The sequence below is a fragment of the Carassius auratus genome, chromosome 46 (genome assembly GCF_003368295.1).
Source record: "Carassius auratus strain Wakin chromosome 46, ASM336829v1, whole genome shotgun sequence".
In the NCBI taxonomy this organism is placed as follows: domain Eukaryota; kingdom Metazoa; phylum Chordata; class Actinopteri; order Cypriniformes; family Cyprinidae; genus Carassius; species Carassius auratus.
Genome location: NC_039288.1, coordinates 2,698,183 through 2,719,475, shown reverse-complemented (window position 1 = coordinate 2,719,475; position 21,293 = coordinate 2,698,183).

Below are 21,293 nucleotides of genomic sequence, written 5' to 3'. Positions count from 1 at the left end.
AAAATATTAAAATAACAAAAGAGTTAGAGCATGTTATTGGCTATGTGACATTAGTCAGACTGTACTTATGCAACACGCATTGCTGCGGATGAGCAGCTGAGCATCTCTACACTAAGCTGACGTGCAAACTGACACAAATGAAACAGAAAGTTTCAACGCACAATCATCTTCGCTGGATTTGCTTTAATATAGCATTGGGAGCAGCTAAGAAGCTAAGAAGCTCTACTGTAATTACACCGTATGAGAGCGATATCTAGAGGCCAAATCACTGACACCTCATGCTGTTTGTTTTGACATGTGAGGCTGTGTGCTGCACAAAGTGGGACACTTTAGATGCAGATTTAAAACATTGACAACTAAACTATACATATATGGTGCATGTTTTCATCATTATAGAATAATTAATTTGTTTGACCAGATGCTGCATTAGTGGAGAACAGCAGTTTGACAGAGTGAGGCGACTTGCCTTTTGTTTCCAGCCTTCACTACGGTTTCCATAGTCTGACCTTGGATGGGACTTACCATTATCTTCAAGTACGCTTGATTTCTCTCACTGACACTGAGTTCAGGACAGTGGCTCTCATGTGAATAATAAGCCTTGTATATTGCAAGACCTGACACATCTAGGTTATGAAACACTTTTTTGTGTAGTTTGAGTAACTTAGTTTTGTCGTTTCTGCGTAATTTTACAAGGAGTTCTGTAGGGATGCGTGACGGTTTTTGCCTTTCCGAGCTACAAGATATGTGGGCCACATTCTGGAAGCAACACAGCACTTCTGGGACTTCTCATTCAAGAGGATGTCTTCATGCACACTGACCTGACCTTTGTGCACATCCTGTCCTTATTTTTTATTCTTTCTTTCTTCCACTTCTACAACCCTTGAAATGTCTTGTTCTTACTTGAAGTTCTCAAATATGAGGAAACATTAAAGTACATCAGAGGTGCAGGGGTAATTCCCAATTCAGGGAGTCTTCAGTTTGTAAAGATTCCAAGTCGTGTATGAATGTGAGCCTCAATCTTTAATGCATATTAAATCAGAAATGTGAACAAATCTGACACATTAACGAAACAAATGCATAAGAGTTTTATGACCTCAGCGCCTCTATCTCAAAAGGAAGTGATATTGGAAGCAGTTTCTGTTATTGGAAGCAGATTTTCTTTTCTTTCTTTCTTTTTTTTTTTTGTCTAACATTTCCATTTTGAGCCTGCATCTGAATAATTAATGTCAATCTCTTTTTAACAGTATACCTTTGACTAAGAGAGCACTGAAGCTCTTATCAGTTTATCACCAGTTAATTTGATTTATTTTTTTGCTAGTATCATGCAGCTACAGTCAAAAGACAACTGAGTATCTTGCCTCAGAAGCTCTCTGAGGGCTTCTGCAGGGCTTTAGCATGGCGTTTAGTATTCTAGCTGCATAGGTACGCATGATTACTTGATCATGTGGGCTGAGCTTCGGCTGGTGGATGAGTGTTGGGGTTCTATGGAGAGGGGGTAAATAGGCCAGGCTAATCCACAGCATTTAAACCAAGAGTATGATTGGGTGTGCTGGAGAAAAGAAAGCAATACATAACAAAGGAAATCCAATGAAAGCAAACAATAATGGGACCTTTTCTGCTGCCTTTGTTAATTGAGAGATATGTAGACCTATGCATTGGGCAGATTTAAAGGCTACTTGGAACTCTACATACAAAGAGTTCACGGAGAAGGCACTCTTTTTTTGTTGTATATTTGATGAGCCAATTACTGAAGTAAAGGCTATCGGATTTGTCAATGTTTTTATTTAGTTACTATGCAGGTGTATTCCTTAGCATGTCAAAATTGTGTCATAGGATACATGAGTGTCAGCACATTATGTACGGTGTGAATCATTATGTTCAGTAGGGAATATAAACGTAATTATAATAGAACACACACACACACACACACAGTCCAATTAAATATATGCTGAAATATTCTACATTTAGATTACATTTGCTATCTAATGCTCACTTAAAATAGTACGAGAGAAAAATAGTATACATTTTTAATAAAGGTCATTCACTGGTTATAAGACATAACCTATTAACTTGGCTAGTTACAAATTATATCTCAAAAATGCATAAATGGAAGACATTGTATTGAATTTATCCTCTGCAACTTGGTTTGCCAGTGTACTTTTTTATTAACAATAAAACAACTGGATAGCTAAATTTTGCATAGCATGAAAAACATTTATGTTATGATTTCAAATAAAGTCCCACTTTACATTACTTTAAAGGGTACATAACATACACAGTTTCACCTAATCTCATGTTATTATTGAGTACCTATAGAGTAGTACTGCATCCTTCATATCTCCAAAAAGTCTTTAGTTTGATCAAATTTATAAAATAAAAACACAGCTTTCCTATTCTCTCCGGACAAAGCCGAGCTCCTGGAGGCGTGCCATGGGCGGAGCTATAATACTGATGTTTTGTGTTGTTTCCATTAACATATATTCTTATGTGCTGATTTCCAACAAAATACAGAAATCTGATGGAGTTGTACTTACATGAATGGGGGTTTTTAATCGCTGAGACCACTCCATTTTTTATTAGCAAACGACGTGCAAATCCAGCATCGACCTGGGCCTTTTTTAGAAAACATTCGTGTAACGCTGGGTTCTTTGGGAAGCTGAATATGTTAAACTTTCCCACACATCCAAAAACACACTTATTTGGAGACATTCTCGAACAAATCCTATGCAGCGCTTCTAACGTTTTCCCAACGAAGCTTGTTGATGGGCACGGTCTCGCTCTCCTCTGGTCATGATTTATGAGTGATATGTTGATATTTTTATCCATGTTTTGTAGATTCAGTTATAAACAATTGATTAAAAGTGATTAGATGATGATTAACCAATAATTTACAAAACATGACTATATGTTCACAAATGTTTATAAATATGCTAACGATTTACAAATATGTCATAAGTTATCTTAAAAAAAATGCATTATGTAATAATTAAACAAATCCTTAATAAATGGTTAATACCTTTTTTATGTTAAGTGGTTGCAAAACAAATTTATTTTAACTAATTTAAATAATAAAAAAAGTTATTTCAGCTTAATGTATTTATTTAAAAGTAGCTCAAATAAATTGATTGCAACCACTTAAAAAATATTAGTACATTTAATTAATTTATTTATGTATTTATTTATTTTCAGTATTGCTACTAGTTAAGTTGCCAGATAATATATTATTAATCACTTATAAATCATTGAAATGTCAACATTGTACTATTGTCTCAATAAACATTTGCTTTGTATTGCTATTTTTACCGAAAACGACAGATTGTAAATTGTTGGCATATTACTTAATATTTTCTGTTACATAAAGTCATGTTTTTTAAATAATTATCATTATCTAATCACTTGTAAATGATTTATAGATTAATCTACAAAACATTTTTTTTCTTTTTCTTTTCTTTTTTTTTACATATTGTCACGCTGTCTGGTCTATGTTCCCTGGGTGTCCACTAGTGGTCTCACTTCCCCATAGAATCACCCCACTGCAGGCACTACATTTCCCACAAGTCTTTGTCCGTTTCATCACTGTTAATTGCACACCTGTAATTGTTTCTATCAGTTTCATGGAGTCCTTGTTTTCTATCACCCTGCTTTCTTATGTTCACTAGTGATTTTCTTGTTTTTGAACTGCTTTGCTGTTATTGACCTTTTGCCTCTTTTGAATTTTGATTTCTGGATCCCCCTATTAAACACTGCAACTGGATCTCTCTGTTTCAAGTTGGGGTGTGTACTAACGTAAAATAAAGAACTTGAGGAGGATCTAGAACAAATGAGGAGTTTACTGGATAACGAAGAAGATTACAGACTATACACAACACCACATTAACTTCACAATAGGTTAAGATACAAATACATTCAGTTACATTCAATCACGGATGAAGAAGAATTAAACAGACAGGGTATTTAAGCACACAGAAGATAATGAGGGAACTGGAGACAGGTGGGGAATAATCAATTAACCAAAACAAGAAAAGGAAGGTGACCAAATAAGGAAACAAAAGTTCATTAATGTAACAGTTCGCCCCCTCCCGGAAAGGTGCGTCCTCGCACCGCAAGAGGAATACCAGTGGAGGGAGGGTGGGGGTTCTGGAGGCAGGCGAGGAGCAGGCAAGGAGCAGGTGAAGAGGGAGCATGGAGTTAGGGACCAGGGCAGAGTGGATGGAGGGAGGAGCCAGGGAGGAGCCCGAAGAAGGAGGAGCCAGATGGTCCTCCAGAGACCAGCCAGGACGGAGATCCACGGTGGAGTTGAAGGCGGGAGGAGCCAAGGTGGAGAATGAGCCAATGACACCAAGGGGCTGACAGACTGCACCGGTGGGTGAGGAGCCCAAGATGGAGCAGCGCAGCCGCAGAGCCAGGGTGACTGAAGGTGGAGCAGAAGGCTCAGGCAACCAAGGCGGAGGCGGGGTCCTGGAAGACCGCTGTGGAGCCGGAGTTACTGAGGATGGAGTTGGAACCAGAGGGAAGGAGGAGCCTGACAGTGCCGGAGGGATGGAGTGACGAGGTGAAGCCAGAGGAATGGACTCCCGAGGCGGCGGATGGTCGACGACTGACCAAGGTTGAGCTGGAGGGACGAGGGAGCCTGGTGGAGCAGGTAGGATGCCAGGCCACAGTGGAGATGAGGGAGCTAAGAGCCAAGGTGGAGCTGCTGGGTCGAAGGACCGAGGAGGAGTCCAGGGCTCGGAGGCTGGAGGCGGAGACAGGGCCTTAACACACCAAGGCGGAGCTGGAGACTGGCAGTCCAGTGGTGAACCTTCTGACTGAGGGTGAGCTGCGAGACAGACTGGCACCAGCAGAGATGAGGTCGAGGAACTGGCTTGTCTAGGAGGAGAGAGGAAGGATGGGAGGAAACATAGGAGGATCAGGGCTGGACGGAACCAGCGGAAGTGGAGCAGGGGAACTGGCAGGTCTAGGAGGAGGTGGGAGAGGGAGGCTGGGAGGGAAAACAGGAGACACAGGAAATTCAGAACTGGGTGGAACCAGCGGAGAAGCAGAAAATTCAGAGCTGGGCGGAACCAGCAGAGAAGCAGAAAATTCAGAGCTGGGCGGAACCAGCGGAGAAACAGAAAAAATAAAAATAAAAAAGACTTTACTGGATAACGAAGAAGATTACATACATATATTTAAGTTATTATATATATATATATATATATATATATATATATATATATATATATATATATATATATATATATATATAATTATGAACGTAAATATGGCAAGGTATTTTAAATAAGAGTACAATAGAAATAAATCATATACACAATGAGTTAAATTTAGCAAAAATGTAAATACAGTAGTTAAAGACACTTAATACAAAATTGTTCCTCAAGTAGAGGGATAGATGTTCACCAATTGTATTATTAATCTGATGGTTATTTCCTGTTGTTGTTATCTGGTTATCTTTCCACTTGGGTGAACAATCTGGGTACATTTGTTCTAGTGCATGAAATTGATTCACGTGCAAACCAAACAATGAGATGACAGTGCAATGTCAAATCCCTCTGTAATTGGAACATATCTCAGAAAATTGACATTTCAACATTTTACTATGGACATAAACTTTGTTACACCTCAAATGACAATGAAATTCACACACATTCACCTAATATAGTTTGGGTACACAGAGCATTCACACTTATGTGGACCACTGTAAATATATATTGCTGGAGAAACAATATCTAAGTATGCTTTCCGATCACATGTTAGTGTACCATGCTAAGCAGAGAAAAGCAGCAGCAAAACCCAACAGGAAAAAAGCCAAAACCTGGCTATCTTGAAGGGCTGCAGTGCAAAATTATTTGCATAAGCCTCCTCTTTTATCTGGAAAGGCAAAGGAAAAGTTTTTCCTTTGCGTGTTTACCATTTCAATGTGCAAATGCACATCACTCACTTTTCTTTCTCCTTTCCCCCCTAACTCAGAAACAATTGTTCCCAGGAAAATGAATGCAGTTTTCTTGAATGGTGCACTAACTGGGAAACTGGCAAAAGGGAAGTCACGTTTAGACTCAAGGGAGTCTTTTCTATGAAATTGCTGGTAGCTCTTGTGGCCTTGCTCACTTAGATTAAACGAGGAAACCACAGCAATTTGTCAATGTTCTGTGGCATGGTTAGGGTGCAGCACCTGAGCCAGTCTGCTGAGCTTGCCTCATTAGAACCGGGTCTGGTGTCAGAGACACCACAAGCATAAATGTGTGCAAGCACTCAGAAACAAACCTTCAGCAACACAGCCAGACTCCCACTTACTATTCAATTCACAGTGTAGGAGTTTGCTCACAAGGCCAGCTGAAACTGTGATTTTCAGAATTTATAAAATATAAATTGTAGTCCATTTCTAGTTAATGTTTATATACTGTTTTAATCCAGTAATCACAAATAACTGCGAAAGTGTTGCTGGATAAGCTAGGGACAAACTGTAAGTCAATCTATCTATCTATCTATCTATCTATCTATCTATCTATCTATCTATCTATCTATCTATCTATCTATCTATATTTACTTATCTGAAATAAAAACAATTTTAAAGCTCCTACACCTCACCCTACACCCTATTAAACACAATGTTTTATCAAATTCTTACATGGAAACTCTGAAATGATGTGTTTGTGTGTATATTATATATATATATATATATATATATATATATATATATATATATATATATATATATACAGTAGAGACCAAAACTTTGGACACACCTTTTCATTCAAAGAGTTTTCTTTATTTTCATGACTATGAAAATTGTAGAGTCACACTGAAGGCATCAAGGGCTATTTGAGCAAGAAGGAGAGTGATGGGGTGCTGCTCCAGATGACCTGGCCTCCACAGTCACCGGACCTGAACCCAATCGAGATGGTTTAGGGGTGAGCTGGACCGCAGACAGAAGGCAAAAGGGCCAACAAGTGCTAAGCATCTCTCGGGGAACTCCTTCAATACTGTTGGAAGACAATTTCAGGTGACTACCTCTTGAAGCTCATCAAGAGTGTGCAAAGCAGTAATCAAAGCAAAAGGTGGCTACTTTGAAGAACCTACAATATGACATGTTTTCAGTTGTTTCACACTTTTTTGTTATGTATATAATTCCACATGTGTTAATTCATAGCTCTGATGTCTTCAGTGTGAATCTACAATTTTCATAGTCATGAAAATAAAGAAAACTCTTTGAATGAGAAGGTGTGTCCAAACTTTAGGTCTGTACTGTCTCGTCAGTAGTTGGCTGGAAGTCACCGTCTTAATGAGTCACTTGAATGATTCATTCAGCCCATTTGTTCAAAAAGCAGATTAATTTAAGAAAGAAATAAACACCACTGCACGTTGCTTGGAGAAACACAATGGTTCTGTTGTGTCACAATATGCATGGAGCGAGGAATGAGGAAACACGGAATGCACAAAACTCTAAATTTCAATAATTCAAAGGGGTTGACAGGATCACAGGACACACCCAGGTAGACAAATAATCTCAGACAAACATGAATTTAACAGACTAGGGTTTTAAACTCAGGATAATTGGTGAAACACAGGTGTATAGAATGACTAAATTAGACACACTTGGAATCCAATTAACAAACGACGGGAGGCAGAAACTGGGTCACAGGGACAAAAACACACATAGACCACAGTCCATAGTTCTGACATAACGCCCCCTCCCGAAAGGTGCGTCCTTGCACCGTAGTAACAACAGAGGGAGACATGGGTGGGAGATTGGGGGGGAGGTTCCAGTGGAGTACAGACCCCCGTGAATGGGCTGTCAGACAGAGACCATGGAAGGAGGAGCCAGGGAGGAGACAGGAGGTGCTCGGAGCAGAAAGAGCAGTGGGAGGAGCCAGGGAGGAGGAATGGCCAATGGCGAGGGAGCAGGTGTAGGAGGAGCCTGAGGCGATAAGGCGCAGACAGTGGAGAGGAGTCCAGAGGCGACGGCAAGATCCTCCACAGGCAGATGGTAAGAGGGGACACGTTTCTCACCAGGACCATCTTTGGACAACTTCGCTCTGCCCTCGTCAATCAGGCTTGTGTCACAGAAAGCGCAGAGAGCGTCGTCCGGGTAGCTAATGATGTAAGCTTATAACAAGAACTGTCTGGTATGGTCTTCAAGAGATCGTCCTTCCTGCTTCAGCTGGAGGAGGAGAAATTCGGGGTGAAGAGATCCATAAAACACACAACGAAAACAAAACACTTAGAAAAAATGGAAACATGCTGGTAGACAAACGGAGGTAACTGTTTTGGGTCTGAGATTCTGTCACAATAATGTATGCGTGTTGTGAGGAGCAAGGAATGAGAAACCATGGAATGAACGAAAGTCATATACACCTAGGACCTTGAGGTTGAGTAATTTATAGGCTAATTTTCATATTTAAGTAAAGATCATACTACATGAAAATATTTTGTAAATTTCCTTAAAAAAAAAAATTTTGATTAGTAATATGTATGTCTAATAACTTAATTTGGACAACATTAAAGGCAATTTTCTCATTATTTAGATTTTTCTTTTTTTTACATCCACAGGTTCCAGATTTTCAAATAGTTGTATCTCGGTCAAATATTGTCCTTCCCTAACAAACCATACAGTAATAGAGCTCATTTACTCAGCTTTTAGATGATGTATAAATCTCAATTTTGAAAAATTGACCCTTATGACTGGTTTTGTGGTTCAGGTTTACATAATTATTTATTTTTCTTTCTGTCTGTAGTGGGCTATCTGAGCTTGAGTAGAATAGTCTTTCTGAGCCTTCCATTGTATACATCAAACCAAATCTGTTTACCACTAATGCTTGGATTATATGAGCACACAAACTCGTGAAGCAATAGTTGGGTGTTATCAGTTTGTGCAGTGTAGGGGGTTACTTCTAGTTACTTAACTTATAGTTAGGGCTCAAGCCCGAAGGGGCGAAGAGCCCTATTGTTCCCCTAAGGATTATTCTTATTATTATTATTATTATTTTTTTTATTTTTTTTTAAACCTTCCGGGCATTTTTGGGGGCCTTAACATGCTCAAAAACTCTTGAAAATTGGCACACACATTGGAATCTGCGGCCATCAGGACGCCACAGAGACTGGGACCCGGGCGTGGCACATGGACTCTACAGCGCCCCCTGGAACACCTTCAGAAATCTTGAACCATAGCTCACACACACTTGCATGTATTTATATGAAACTCAGTACACTTCTAGATCTCATTGAGCCGAACAACTTTCGCGCTCTATGTCATAGGCTCCGCCCAACAGGAAGTCAGCTATTCAGGGCTGTTTAAAAAAAGCATGCTCTGGAATTTAATATACTTGTCATAGGTTTTTTACTTGATTGCCACGAAACTCGGTCAACATGATCTCAAGACATTGGGGATGAAAAATTGCGAGGGGATTTTTGATATCTCGAACGGTTTGCTCGTGGCGAGGCGTTGAAATTAGAGCAATAAATGAGAAACAGGAAATGCCTAATAACATCCACATACATTGCCTGAGTTTGATCAAACTTCATCGGTTTGTTCGCTGTATGATACCAATCGTATATATGTGACTATTAAGAGTCAACGTTATAGCGCCACCAACTGGCAACAGGAAGTGTGTCATTTTCCAAATGCTTTGAATTCAGCATCTTATTTTTACTCGATTTGCTGCAAACTTCATCAGAATAATGACAAAACACGGCCGATGAAAATCTGTTGTGGGGATATTGATATCTAATATAGTGTTGCCATAGCAACATGTCAAACTTGAATATTCTGTTATGGTGAGTTTGAGGCAGACAACAAGCTCAGATTTACATGAAACTCAAAACACATATCAGTATTAGTGATAGCTAGACAATGGCAAAAGCTTTTAAAAGGGCGTGAAGGAGGCACTCTATAGCGCCACCTTTTGTCAAAAGTGGGGGGGTTAGTTTTAGCTACAGACGCCAAACTTGGTACATAAATTGTTCTTTTCAAGACGGACAACTTTCTAATTCACAGTCATCAGCTACGACCAACAGGAAGTCGGCTATTTTGATTTGAATATTTAAATTGAGCTCTGATTTAATGCATACTCCTCACAGGAAATGTTCACTATACTCACCAAACTTTGTCTACATGTTGAAAAAACATTGAGGAACTTAAATTGCGAACGGATTTTGGTTAGCTTGAACGGTTTTGTCGTGGTGATTTTTTTAAATGACAGTAAAAAGGGAATCATTAATTGTCTTGTATTTTTAAATTGCAGCTTCCAAACACTTAAAAAAAAAAAAAATTCATACAGAGATCAGATCATTCTGAGGACATATGCATAGTTTCATGACTTTACAACACTGTATGATTAAAAGAAAATTAAAAAACTGTCAGACATCTCAACTCACTCTGTCCCTCTGTTTGAGGAATGTATGTGTGCTGAATGAGTGTGTGTGTGTGTGTGTGTGTCTGTGAATGGGGGATGGGCATGAGCTGAGTGGCAGACACAATGAGAGAGAGAAAGCGATAGAGAGAGAGACTTAATCATCTCTTTAATCACCAGAAAAAAAAAAAGTATTTTAAATTATTTTTTGTTGCTGTTGCTAACATTGCTGTTTTCATTACAGCTTAAGAAATCTCTTAGGCCTTATCCTTTTCTGACAGTTTCAGGAATTAAAAACAAAATTCTAAAAATACTTATTTGTGCTGCAAATAATAATTTCAATCTCATTTGATACTGACCTATTCCATCCTGTGACATGACATTTATCTTAATTTACATAATCTCATGGATGTAACAGTAAAACTGTTCAGCTCGCAGATGAAGACTAAGCTGTAATGCAAGCAGAACTTTCACAAATGCTTGTTAATCATTTAAGGGATTTGATAACACTGTAAAATAATGTCTAATTTGTTAACATTAGTAAATGCATTGGTAACACTTTATAATAACTGCACTCATTAGTAAATAGTCAGTTCATGCTTTATAAAGTCTTGTCCCAACTTAAATGGTCATTAATAAGCAGCTTATAAATACAGCTATAAATAGCTTGATCTTGGTTTATAAGCACATTTATTAAAAAGGAGAGTAAAGGGTCAGTTATCTTCCTATGAAAAATAAAAAAATGAAAATAAACAAACAACAACACAGATTGATACAGAACTCAGAAATGTTATTGTGGATTTATGATCAAATCAGCCTGTAAATGAATCATACTCCTCCAAGAAGACACAAGTAGTTCACACCAAACTTTTTCAACATGATGCCAATATACTGAAGATGTTAAATTGCGAATGGGTTTAAGATACCTTAAATGGTGTGGCCATACCGATTTATTAAAGTAACATAAAAAAATACAATAGTTATTTTACTATATCTTTAACATTATTCATTCCAACTCTTCATAATTTTTTATATACGTAGAAGTCATCATTTGAAAGAAGCACAGTAAGTTTCATAGCTTTATCATGTCCAGGAGCCAGCATAAAATTAAAATTATCATAACATATAAATCAAGCTTGCAATTCTTAGTACCAATAATGGCCACCAGATGGAGCTATAGGATTATTTTTAAATAATTATTGTAGAAACGAATATGATTTAAATCATTTATAGAAATCTTTCAAAGAAAAATATGTATTTTACTGATAAAATTACCCTCACTTAATTAGAATAATATGCTGAAGTATTGTGAAATACTGTGTATTAAGAATAATTCTTTATAGGCTTTATGGACAGATAAGTTTCGAGTGACTCTTGAAGGATCAGTACCACATCCTCTTTTACCACTGTTTAAAGAATTTATCTTACAGAACAGGTGCGAATGAATTTTGGATGGTGATTTTTTGAAATAACAGTAAAAAAGGAACCAGTAAATGTCTTTTATTTTTTTAAGTGCAGCTTCTAAACACTTCAACAAAATGTACACATAGAAGACAAGTCATGCTGAGGAAATATGCATAGTTTCATGACTATACAAAACTATATGGATGAGAGAAAATTAAAAAACTACCATACATCTGATGTCACTCTGTCCCTCTGTCACTGTAATGTGTGTGTGTGTGTGTGTGTTTGTGTGTTAAGTGTTTGTGTGTTAAGTGTGTGTGTCTTAAGTGTGTGTGCTGAGTTTGTGTGAATGTGTGGGAGAGGGGATGGGCTTGGTGTCAGAGAGAGAGAGAGAGAGAGAGAGAGAGGGAGGGAGACTTAATCATCTCTTTAATCACCAGCAGAAAAAAAATAAGCAATTTTGTGTTGTTGTTGTTGTTGTTGTTTTTTCATCATTACAGCTTAAGAAATATCTTAGGCCTCAACATCAACTGTTGCTGCTTTATATAGCCTTCTCCCAAAATTAATAGTCATTAGTAAGCATTTTATAAATACAGCTATAATTAAATTGTTCATGGTTTATATGCACATTTATTTTGAGGAGATTAAAGGCTGTAATCTAACTAAAAAAATAATAATAAAATAAATAAATAAATAAACACAGAACTCAGAAACATTTATTTCAAGATGCAATAAAAGAAAACTGTACACTATATATATATATATATATATATATATATATATATATATATATATATACAATTGCATAAGTTTATATTAATTTTTTTATCAAGTGTACAGCTAATAATAATAATAATAATAATAATAATAATTATAATAATAATAATAATGCATTTTATTTAAGGAGCCTTTCAAACCACTCAGGGTCACCGTACAGTACAACAAGTAACAACAGTAACAATATTAAAACAAAAAATAACAGCAAATAAAAATGTCAATAAAAAAACGCAATAATATTAGAATAGCACAACATATTGTGGAATACTATATTAAGACTTTATATATAGGCTTTATGAACAGATAGGTTTTGAGAGATTCTTGAAGTACTAGCATCACCTCCTCTTGTACAACGGTTTGAGGAAAATATCTTCCAGATAGTACTGCCGCTCCCTATATGCAGAATATGCAGTCTTCGTAGGGCACCAACTCCCAGAGGGGGCACCATCCCAGTAGCTCAAAAAAAAATAAAACATGCGCCATTCTCCCATCCGCGCTCCCGACCGCTCGGACATTTGCGGATGAATGTTTGTAATTGATGGATGGACATCTATGCCCGGGTAAAAGACATCAGCAATCCGGCACAGAGAAAAGAAAAATAAAGTAAAAAACAAAACAAAAACAGGCATAAATTTGGCTTGACATTGGACATTCGAGAGTCTCAATTTTAGGGACCTTCTCTAAAGTTACATGTGATATTGTTATACACTTTTCTAACATCAGTAGCATTTGAAGAGAATTACTTACAGTCATAAAAACAACTGTAATTGTTCATCTACGTGACAGCTATAATGCACAATTAAATTGAATGTTTGATATTTATTAAAACAAACTGTAAGTCATATATAAATTATGCTACTTTTTCACATGGACTCAATAGCATTTGAGGAGAAAGACTTGCAGTCATAAAACAATTTTAATGTGTTAATTTAGGTGTCAGCTACAATGCACACCTTATACATTTATATATATATTAAAATAAAGTGTTACTAAAGTTATATATATATTGTTCTGTGTATGTGATTTCAAAGTCTAGATGGGTCGGATTAACCCTTTAACTGCCGTATCCCTTAAAACTTGATTGCCAGAGGGTTACTGTAAATGCTTATGCCCGCTGGGCACAGTTTTCCCGATGCCACCGGGGTGGCGTTGCACTGACGGCTTGAGCCCGCCATCGCTGCTTGCAGCTATATTTTTTTATTGCTTTTATAATGAGGAACTCAGAATCAATTTTGAAAAAATAAAATAAAATAATAATAATAATAATAATAATAATAATAATAATAATAATAATTAGAGGTGGGCATAGATTATTTTTTTTAATCTAGATTAAACTCACTGTCATCTTGAAATTAATCTAGATTAATCTAGATTAATATAGATTAAAATGGCTCATTTGAATTCTGCCGAAGGCATTCAGAATATGTGTGTTACCCAAATAAAATTGACAAACAGTAAGTCTTTGAGAAGGGGTTTATCAAGCTAGAGGGTGCATTAGAAATGTACATATCCTGTTTTCAAAATGCATCACAAACTGCTTGAAAAAGCTGTAAACTAATTCCACATTGCACAAGCGGGGACCCGGTGAAGGTTGTACCAGTGGGCCCTGTTGGAAATTGTCTAATTTGTATGTTCGTTTATTTTTATTTATTTGTGCTATTTACACAATGTTTAAGGTTTTTTTCAAGTTTGTAGGTGTCATGGTACAGAAACTAAATAATTAAATGTAAAAAAGCAATGGATAGTCTTCAATGTAAAAATGAAATATACAATGAAACCTGCATTTTTTCAGACACCTTCAACATTTCTCACATTATTACAGTTTTGCTATATATATCAAAAAATATCTGGTGTCTGAATAATTTTTGGTTTGACTGTTAAAACTACAAAGTAGTCATTTTCATTTTCTTGGATTAACATTACAGCAGCTAGTAGCTAAATTAGGCGCGGTCACTTTAAGAGAAGATGAACGCATCCAATATAATAATACACATCCCATTTATTTCCTCAACTGTTTACTTTCACTTAAGAAATAACTGAAGAAATAATTTCCAAGGTGGATATTTGACATATTTCGTATGTATTTGTCGGCACTACAGCAAAAATAAGCAAATTCGATGTTCAAGTGTTTTGATCAAAACACATGAAAACACTTACTTTTAGCTTCTCCAGACGCCTTTCTCTGCGTGAGCCTCGAACACCAGAACACCGTGAGTGCTGAATTGGGCTCTTTCACATCTTTTTGTTTGTTCAAACTGCGATTTGTATTTGTTCGTTTACGGTGCAGGAGTGACTTTTAGGAGAATTTCGCAGAAGACAGCTCGGTTCAGTGTCGCTGTCCATTAGGCTGGCCTCAACCAGTCGGTTATATAAAATATTAAGCTGAAATTCATCAGAGCTTGCTTAGTATAGACCCAGCTCCCAACCCAACTTTGAGAATAGATTAACGGCGATATTTTTTTTATCGCCCGATAAGAGTCTCACGTTAACGCAGCACGTTAACTGCGATAACGGCCCACCACTAATAATTATACAATTTAAATAAAATAAAAAATCATTATAATTTTACATATTTATCATGTGTTCATGTTGTGATCAAACCACGCACATGATTTAATTTCCTCATCTGTCGCCATGATATCGGTGAATTGCAAAGCTGGTGCAAACAGATACACATCACTATGATCATATGCTTTCTTAAGTACTGTTTTTTCACCACTGTCATATTTATTTTAAAAAGTGTACAGCACATATTTACATATTAATTTAAACGTCTTTCTCGTAGTATGGACCTGTCTGGATGTTCATTAACAGTATGATCCGGCAAAGGTATTTCCAACTTCTTTTTACTTCTAAGCAAATAACAAAAAAATAGCTTTGCCATGAGTATAACAGGGCACTCAATCATGATCAGCCTCTTGTACATTGCATGCGCACGAGTGCAGCTGGAGCAAATAAGTTGCTGGCTGCAGTTCACTTAACAGCCACTGGTTCACTATTTGCAAGGGTTTATGGATTCTAATTAGTCAATATACCAGTGTGAGGTAAAGGATTTTATATATTCTTATATTTAGATTTCATATAATGTGTTACGTCCTCTGGACTTAATTGTTTATTATCTGTCTTTGTTGTGGTGATGTTTGTTGTGCAGGTTCCCTCCTTTCTCTCTCTCTATCTCTTTTCCTCTACGCAGTGTTAATTGGATGCAGCTGCAGGTGATTATGTGGAGGATGGAGCATGCTTAAAAGCTGAGGAGCATGACACTAAAGGGGCGCGCGTCGGTCATTCGACATGTGGGTTGTCGGTTGACGTGGTTTGGCATTGTGAGCTCGCTGTGTATGCGTGTTGCAGAGTTCCACGGTATTGGCTGCTGCCGTTCTGCCCGCCGTCTCCTGCCCCAGACATTCATCGCACTGGTTGTCCTGATGGTAGCTGTTGGGTGGTTGCCGTTCGAGTGAGAGTTCTTTGTTCTTATGTTTGCTTTAATGTAATCTTTTGTTTGTTTTGGAAGCCGTAGGGAGGAGTTTGCCATTTGCTTTATGATCCCTTGTTTTCTCCTGTTTTTGGACCGCTAGGGAGTAAAGGGGAGACTGATGTATCTTGTTTTTGGGTTTTGTTAGGTAAGTTAATGTTTAATCATGTCTTAGTTCGTTCCTCTCTTGTTTTGTTATTTTGGCTATAACCCCTCCTGAAGATTCACGCTTCCTGTTATGTTACTTTGTGAATTAAAAGCTTTCTCTCTTAAGAATACTCTCGCTCCGTTGTGTTTGTGTCAGCTGGGACAGAAGAGAGGCGGGCCTAGTCTAAATTCGTTATTTTAACTTCGTCCGGAATCCCTGACCCTAGACTATGGGGAGGATGTGACAAATGTCTTTAATTGCTATGTATTTAATTATTTGAATGAGCCTTCTGTGTGCATGTTTTTACATTTATATTAAAATTACCTAGCCCCAAAAATTTACCTAACCATACCCATCAAAAACCGCTAAAGTGCAATGCATACAATAAATCCAATACATACATTGTACCAAATGTATTATTTCTGTTCATAGTGGTTAAAGATTCCTAATATAAGGTGGGACCAAAGTTTGAAACATCAACCTTATCAAGATAACTCTACATTCACTTGTGGCCTATTAGCTAAGTCACAATGACACTAAATTAATATGATAGATTTAGGTAAGACTTCACAAAAAGATTGTGTAACCCTTCCCAGTATTTAAAATAACAGCTACCAGTGATCAACTATGCTGATTTATTCAGCAAGAACCGTATATACTTGTACAGTATGTCAGTGCTGCGCTCTTGTACGCAGACAGTCACTTGTGGACACAGTCACAGCAAACATTTGTATACAGTATAAACCATTACAAGACTGCCCTGGGTTCCCAAAGTAATACTCTTGGATAAAACCATAGCATGAATCTACTCCTGTTTAGTCATCCTTTCTTGTTTGTATGCAAAACTTACATGGTTTTGCATGGTTTATGGTTAGACGTGGGTATGGATGTGTAGCTTGTCAACATATGTTATAGGAAGGCTTTTAAATGTCACAGTGCACCTACTGTACTGTGAGGAGACGTGGGAGAATCCAGAACAATCCGACTTTATTTACAATAAAAATAAATACATGGGAACACGCACGTGGCACACAGTGATTGATGATTAGACAGGACGGTGGACTCTGGAATCCGTCTTAGGTTACGCATGTAACCATGGTTCATTGAAGGAACGAGACACATCATCAGAGAATGTATTGGAAACGCCTCCAGCATGACCGGCTCTGAATCACATGTGTAATCAGTCCAGTGGATGAGCGAGACGTCATGGGCGGGTGACTTAAGTGACCAGGAAGCTTAAAAGCACGTGCGGTGGGACTGGTATCAGCCTCTAGGAAAGAAGCAAGCACTGGCAAATATGCAAGAAGTGTGGCACTGTGATGCAGCATCTCGTTCCTTCGAGGAACCATGGTTATATGCATAACCTGACACGCTCCTATTCAGAAACTCGAGCTGCATCAGATAAAACTTTGGGAATGAGAATACCCATGTCACCAGACTTTCAAATCTCTGCCTAGTGTGGAAGCCTCCAGAAGACAAGAGAACAGAAGAGCTGCTGGTCTGGTCTGGCTCCCTGAAGGGAGAAGGACTGAAGGCCTGGAGTATGACTGGCCACGGTGTAGACGAGGTGCAAAGTCAAGATAGGAAGGAGCCACTGAGAGAGCCTGCAGATCCAATTTCCATTTATCCAAGCTCCATTTGACTTTTTCCAACACTCCCAATTTTTTTGTAAAATACTATCATCAGTCACATGATGCAGGCAGTGAGGAAAGACTTGCTCTAGTGAGCTCCTCTGGCTAGCTATATTATTAATCAAGAATCCTACATTAATCTCCCTAGTTGGTAGATTTTCGAGCCCATTAAGGAATTAGAGAGGCAATATTGTTTTGGCAGAACACAATTGTGCCATTAATCTTTACAGATTATGTGAAAGGAGATCAAAACCAGTAAAGAGGAAATTGGCAAACAAATGGACAGGATGACCAATGACATTCAGGCTAAATTGACCTGCATTGAAACCTCTTTGTCAACTTTATTTGAACAGATCAAGGTTGAAACTAGAGTATGCGCCACAGAGGATGACCTCTGAGATACTCGTTCGGCAGTTACTCGCTTGGAGAAAGACGTCATCTACCTTAAAGGTAAAGTGCAAAACATGGAGAACAGAAGTAGGAGATTGTAAACTTGCCGGAAAAATCTGAGGGAAGCGATATGGTTTCGTTTCTGGAATGCACCATCCCAGAGATCCTCAGCGTTGAAAACTTTCCATCTCCTCCCACATTTGAGAGGGCCCACAGAACGGGAAATACCTCGTCGGAAAGGATGATTCCAAGGATAATTGTGGCGAAACTCCTGAACTTCAGAGATCCTCCAGAAAATCCTTAATCTCGCACACAAGAGAAAGGAGATTTTCCTTGACAACCGGCTTTTTTCTTGATTTCAGTGTGGAGCTCCAGAATGCTCGCAAAGCTTACACGGCAGTGAAGCAAATGTTGAGAGATTGGTAAATTGAATACTCCATTGAATACCACTCCACTTGAGGTTAAGAAATGTATTGTTTCTCACAGCAAGGATGTAGAGGCCTCTACTCCGAATGAGAACTGATAAGAGAGCCAACTCTAAAGGCTTTCACACAAAGGATATCTTGTGAGTTGAGACTACAATGTTTTCATTAAAAACTTTTTATATACTTGACCAAAGGTTATAACAAGAAATATTTTCTATTGTTGCCAGATTACAATTAAGCCACTGCTGAAAGTTCATCTAACGTAGAGTAGGTTACATCCTGACAACGTTGATACTAACTGGACAGCAATAGAACAGTGGGAGATTAACTATTTTCCCTTAAAAGTTATTCCTTTTCTGGGGTCAAAAAGAGGTTTACCTACTTTTACTAAAAATCCATTAATACTGCATCCATTTTCTGCATGGTTAGAATAACATAAGTTATGCTGTCCTTGCATTGTTTCTTTTAGATATTTACCACTTTGGGAAAACCCTATTATACCTCAAGGCATTGCTGACAATTCTTTAAAGACATGGGTGAATAATGGTATAAAGACATCAAAGGACTTGTATGACAATGATTCTTTAATTAGCTTTGAATTAATATCCAAGACATACAAAATACCAAAACACAGCTTCTTTAAATATTTGCAAGTCAGATCCTGGGTCAAAGAGATCACCCCCCACCATTTGAAAATGTTATGTTTAATAAAATGATGTCCTCTCCAAGAGGCATCGTTTCTGTAGGGTACAGCACAATAATGATAATTTTAAGCCATTTAACAAGGTAAACTTGAAGCAGCGATAGGAAGTAGACCTTAACTGTAAATATGAGCTGAATGAATGGGAGTATGTTATGGAAAGTATGCAGACTATTTTAATATCAACCAAACACAGACAAATTAAATTCAATATTTTGCATTGAACATATTATACTCCTCAAAAATGTAATATGCTAAATACTGGTATATCTTCAAAAATGTCAAAGGTGTAAAACATCTGAAGGCAGTTGACTTCACATGCTTTGGAATTGTCCTGTACTGAATGACTTCTGGGAATATATAATTGATAACACTTCAAAGATAATAGGCACCCCTATTATAATTTGGATATTAGGGAATATTGATTTATTAGGCTCTTCTCACCATAAAAAGTATTTTTCACTATTAGCAGGAACAGCCGAACACTGACAGAAGTATTATGACTTAGCCCAGCAGTGCCATTAAACTCTCTCAACCAGTCAATAGCATTTTTCACATCACTGGGGGTTTCTCGTTAAAAAGCAACATCAATATTTTTCAGTTTAAATACTTCATATATTGGTGTTCTTTTTCTTGAAACTTTTGCACCATTGACATTCAAAGTGTCTAAATGCACTTCCCTGATAACTAATAGAAAAATAAAAAAAGTAAAGAAAAAAATTGCATTTCTGCTCTTAAAATTAACAAAAGTCATTATTCAGGGTATTGTTAGGATATCTCACAATTTTCTTTAACCGGTAGACTTCCTTGTTCGTGAAATAACCCTCTGCCATTAAGCCCTTGACTTTTTCCACAAACTGTTTAAGATCAGGAAAATATTCCTGTACTTGCACACCTCTTTAATTTTTAGTCAACCTGATGAATAACTTTATGCTTTCAAGCTCATAACTCCGGCCAGCAAACTCACATTGAGAGAGAGACACACTAGACTCAAAAGACTGACCATCACTCTCAGTATCCTCCTCTTCATCCTTATGCATTTAATTAGATTTTTTTTTTTTCCATTCTAAAACAGTTACTCTCCTCACACATTTCTTGTAGTTGCAGTGAAGTATTTGTATAATTTTGGTTTCATTATAATTGTCTCCAGAACATTGTACCACACATTGTAGATCCTTCACACCAGCATCTGAATGCATTTCAGTATGAGCTCAAACCGAGACTCATTGAATAAACCTATAGCCACCACCACCGAGCCTTGACCCTTGGATTCCACCCAGGGCCGTCCAAGGCTCTGTTGGTGCACTAGGCGAGAATTTAGACCCCCCCCCCAACACCTATAATATATTTAAAATATTGATAGGCCTAAGTATTAAAGGGTTAGTTCACCGAAACATGAAAATGATGTCATTAATGTCTCCCCCTCATGTCGTTCCAAACCTGTAAGACCTCTGTTCATCTTCAGAACACAGTTTAAGATATTTTAGTTTTAGTCCGAGAACTTTCTGTCCCTACATTGAAAATGTATGTATGTTTATACTGTCCATGTCCAGAAAGGTAATAAAACCATCTTCAAAGTAGTCCATTGAACATCAGAGGGACCGTTAGAATTTGTGAAGCATTGAAAATAATCGATATCAATATTTTATTTTATTCTAACATTATTTTAATCCGTTTGATGATTGATCCATACTAAAATTATGTTAACTGTCAGAAATTATTTTGCTTAAAGGGATAGTTCACTTTCAAATAAAATTTTGGTATGTTTTAGCTTACCTCAAGGAAATCCAAGATGTACAGTAGGTGTCTTTGTTTCCGCAGTAGTTCCCATTTTGATATTTTTAGGTCAAACCGTTCTTGTCTGTGACATATATAATGGAGGTCTATGGCCTTTGTGATGCGGCGATCGACATAAGGTCCTCTTCCCGAGCCCAGAAATGAGATGTCATGAGCCTGAGAGGGTCCAGAAAACTCATCTAGAAACTCAACCGGCTGTG